Source organism: Prinia subflava, chromosome Z (assembly GCF_021018805.1).
Source record: "Prinia subflava isolate CZ2003 ecotype Zambia chromosome Z, Cam_Psub_1.2, whole genome shotgun sequence".
In the NCBI taxonomy this organism is placed as follows: domain Eukaryota; kingdom Metazoa; phylum Chordata; class Aves; order Passeriformes; family Cisticolidae; genus Prinia; species Prinia subflava.
The window spans coordinates 24,828,596-24,833,343 of NC_086283.1; positions in this window are offsets into that span (position 1 = coordinate 24,828,596).

Consider the following 4,748-nt stretch of genomic DNA (forward strand, 5'->3'; position numbering starts at 1 on the left):
GCACCACCCATGCACAAAAGACGCCAAGAGCCTTGATGCCGTGCTCCATCTTGCCCCCTTTTATTTGGAGTATGCTCTGCAATTCTGGTTTCACAAGGAATTCCCAAGGCTCCTTCCAACTCAGACCCCCCCTGGGTAGGTGAGTGCCTGCCTTTCTTAGCCAGTGCCAGGGGATACATTGCTGTGTTCAGCATTGGGGTGGTGGCATGCGAGACCCACAGTTCTACTCCTGAGGCAACACTGCTTTTCTGCCTTGGACCAGCTCAGTGGGAAATGCCCCAGGTGTAGCTGCCTGTGCTGTGAGGTAACACTGTGACAGCACTACCATGGACTGGAGAAGGAGGGGGAATCTTCTACCTTTGGTTCAGGGCTGCCAATAATAGCACAAGCATCTAAATTGTCTTCTACTGCATATCCTGCACCTCGCACCATGGGACGAGAGAGGTGTCAGTACTGGATGAGTTTCTATTTCCGCCAAGTGCTCTTGAGCACTGCTGCTGATTTCAGATTTACTTACTGTAATGTGTCCTTTACTGTGGTCATTTGTCTTGTTCTTTAAAGGCTACAGTTTGACATTTGGTCTTTACTGGATTCCACATTGCTTGTGAGCATAAAGGTCCTGTCCGCTTAAATAAAGTTTTATCCAAGATGCTATTTACAAACTTCTCCAAAATGTCAATATTTGCTTTCCTGCAAGTTAGCAGGGTTCATCACGCTTCCTGCTGGATAGCACAGCAAACTGCAGGTGCTCAGTGTCCAGATGGTGCTTCTGAACCCTCAGAGAGTCCTTCTGGTAGCTGATGTCCTGGGGAGCTGCCCCTTGTACATCCAACAGTGAGTCCTCCAGTAAGGATCTGGTTCCTTCTTTTCAAAGTTTATACTACCAGTTGCCCATTGGGATTTTATAAACAGATATCTCTTAAACTGTTTTCTCCTGTTCCTTGACATATTTATTCGTGCTGCATGCATGGAGCTTTTCTGTCTGGGATATATACTTGAAGCAGAATTGGGCAAGTCTTTCTTTATGGTCTGGGTAGAGTCAGCTTCTCATTTGGCTGTCATAAAAACAAATGAGGAGTTTAAATCTGCAAGACAAGAAGATCCTGTCTTGTGCTTGCAAGCACTGAGTGAGCAGGACTCTATTGGAGGTGGTGGGTGCAACAGCCAGAGGGAGCTGCAAGTCTGAAACAGGGTCCCTGCCTACAGTTGCAGATCCAGGCCAGTAAAGGCACGCTTATCTGCCTAATAGCACAGCAGGAACTTTGCTCCGTGGACTGCAGCAGTGCCCAGTCTCCTGGTGCCAGCATTGCCCTGCAAGCACTGTGCCAGGGAGGGACAGGTCTCCATGGCATTACAAACTGCCTTCCAAACCAGGTATTCAGACAAAGCTCCAGCAACCTGTGTGCCAAATGCCTGGGGGCCTCATGCTGCTTTGGCTCTGGAGGCAACAGGACTGCAGGGGTCTCGCAGCAGACATCCCTCTGCCTGCAGAGTGAGCCTTGCATTCACACATGCTCAGTCCCCTGCAGCAGTGCCATGTGCCGTGGGAATACCTGAACTCCGATGGCAGGAGGGGGAGATGACATGTGGGTGCCATCCTCAGCACAGCACCCACGACCAGACACACTCCTGCCCCTGCTACCCAGGGTCTGCTCTGCCCAAGTGCCAAGGAAGGGGGGATCTGTTTCCATTGCACCAAACTGCACCTGTTTTCCCACAGCATTGTGTTGGTCCAAGTCATTCCCCAGAAGCAATAGTGCTTTTCTCTTACACCAGAATGCCCTGCCACTGCTGCCTGAGGAAGGGGGTAGTGAATTGTTGTTTGCTCTGCTTTAAGACGTGGTGAGGGGAGATAAGCACCAGACAGCAACCTAAGCAACACAGCAAGCTCTTTCCAATAGACACTGGCCTGCACTAGACCTCTTCTTCATGTGATGAATCAGTGTCCTTACCTAGATATTATAAAACATGATTTCCTTAATTCCATGGTATTCAGGATACAGAGCTAAACTCACAGGACTTAATCTATTTAAATTGTCCTGTGATGTATATTCAAGAAAGCAGAAGTACACTCATGAGAGTTAATCCATTTAAAATTGATTTTGCCTCTCAGCCTTGTGAAATATCTGTGCAGGAGAGCCTGGGGGCTTTCTGCATTTTTCAGTCAGGAAACAGACTAGTCAAGTCAACCAGACACAGGGCAGATCTCAGCTTGCTTTATTGCAGACACGCTATATCCAGTATTTCAACTAGTACCCAAGAACCAAACTGTAGGAAAGGAGCTGGAGAAAGCCACCTGAGTCTTATTTCTTGCAAAGAGGAAGGAAACAACCCCTGAGAACTGCTGTAAAGACAAGCAAGTGGAAAGGTCCCAAGGAAGTGAGCATGCTTAAGCTCTGTTCTCACACAGAGGCAAATAAATGGCTTTAAATTGATTCCTTTGCCAGTCCCTGGACAGAGACATAGAATCACAGAATGTTTTAAGTTGGAGGGGGCCTTAAGGACCATCGAGTCCCAATCTGTCTGTTGTGGGCACCTCCCAAGACCAGGCTGCTCAAAACCCTATCCAAACTGGCCTAGTACACTTCCAGGAACAGGGCATAATTCATTTTCCCCTAAGGATGGCTTTAGCTGTGGGATACAGTGGCAAGACATGGTGCCTCTCCCCTTGGAGTATCAAACCCATGTCGAAGCAGGGGAAATGCTCCCAAAGCCTCCAGTGGGATCTGATACCGGGGCTTCACTGTGCGGCTCAGTCGAGGGGAGTTGGGAGTCCCCCGCACTTAGGGGCTCTGCGGGCACCCCAGGGCAGCGCATACCTCGCGGAGCCCCTCGCTGCCCGGTGCCACCGGCCCGGAGCCGGTCACTGTCGGGTGCCACCAGCCCGGAGCCGGTCACTGTCCGGTGCCACCAGCCCGGAGCCCCTCGCTGCCCGGTGCCACCGGCCCGTCTCCCATCGCTGCCGGCTGCGCACTGCGGGGCCCCAGCGCCACCCTCTGGGAACGCGGCCGCAGCAGCGCGGTCCCGGCTGCTCTCCCGACCCCGCTTCCCCCCTGCCTGCAGGGCCTTTGCTTCCCTCTTCAGAGTCCTTCAGGGCTGTTTCGGGGTTCAGCCCGTGCGGAGCATCAGGGGCCGGGGATGCGGCTCGGTGCAGGATGAGGCTGAGGCTTCCCGGCAGCGCTGGGACTTGAGCCACTGTGCCTTTGTGCTGCCTTTCCAGCTGTGGATAGAGGATATTTTTTGGTCATTTCAGAGCCAGCTGTTAAAAAAAAAGTGTATTTAAAAGATTCCTAAATCTCCCTTTCTTGGTTAAGAATCTCAACCTTTGGTTTGATCTTTTCACATAAAATGAGTTTTTTTGGGATTTTCTTTCTGTTCGTTTCCTGATCAGCTCCATCCAGCTCGGGACAATCACCTCCAGGAGGAGGAACAGAAGGACACTGCTGCAGAGGAAACCTTGAAGGAGAAGTGAGAAATTCTGTAGCACAGGCTTGTCCAAGTGCTGCCTTATACCAACAGATATTCTGACAACAAATTGCAGTGTAAGTTTAGCAACATGTTGCGGATGTGAGTACTTCATATCTGCTTATAAAGGACTCCTCTTGTTATTTATCGTCCCTTTTAGGATTAGCTGAGGAAGGAAATGGGAAATTGTACTCGAAGGCATGTCATGGAGCTGGCTGAGGGGCTGAGGAGGAAATGAAGCAGAAGCCAGCTGAGAACAGCACCTTGTCGTCAAATGCCACAGTGTGGTTTTGGTGCATGTGAGGAGCAAAGCAGTTTTGACTCAGCATTCCTCGAGTGGAAGTTTAAAATCAAATCACCACAGCAGTGAGCATTTTTGCTGCTTCCTCCCGTAACCACTAACTCCAGCCCAGTAACTAGCTGGATGGAGGATCCCACTGCAAGCTAAAGATGGTGAAAGGCTCCCGGTTGCCCCAGACCAACAGTGACAAATGTGCCATGTTCTTCCCCAAAATTCAGCAGTGATGTGTTTCTCCCCACTCTTGTGAAGGTCACTGGTGTTCTGCATGCTGGGACACAGAGAAAGGAAGGTCAAACACACTGCCTTCATGCTGAAGAGGGCATTTCCCTCCTGTACTAAATATGGAAGCAGACATAAGTATCCCTCTTGTTTTTCCTGGTGTCTTCTGAGGCACAGAAAATTCTGGAAGAGGCTGTTCCTTAGTCTCAACTGCTGACTGCTTCCCTCCCACTGTTTGCAAAGCCACAGCTGGCAGAATGGCAGGGCTGGCCTTGAACACCCTCCTGCTCCCACAGAACACCCACCCGAGTGAATGCCCGGCCTCTGGACAGCCTCTGTGCGGGGGACTTGAGGGATAGTCACAAAGAGGTATTTGTGTGGGGTTTCTGTCCCTAACCAAATGAACATTTGCCAGAACTCTGACCCTGCAGTGCAGAGTAACCATTGGCAAGCCAGTGATTGTGGGTATGAGCTCCTAAACCACAGCAAGAAAGAGAGAGGTGATTGCACAGCTTTTGCTGCTTTGCTTCAAGCCTTGGCCAGTCCTACCAAATCAACCACTGCAGGCTATCTGGGATGAAAACATCAGATCCACGCAGGATCCAGCTGTCATACCTGGGATGCACCCCAGCCCTAAGCCATCAGAGCCCAGGGCTTTAGGAAGCAGGAGCTGCTTCCTTCCAGGAGAACATTGGATCTAAAATAAGTTACATTTTCTTCACTGTTCTTGGCTTGAGCTTCTAAAAGTTCAGACTGTTTCTGT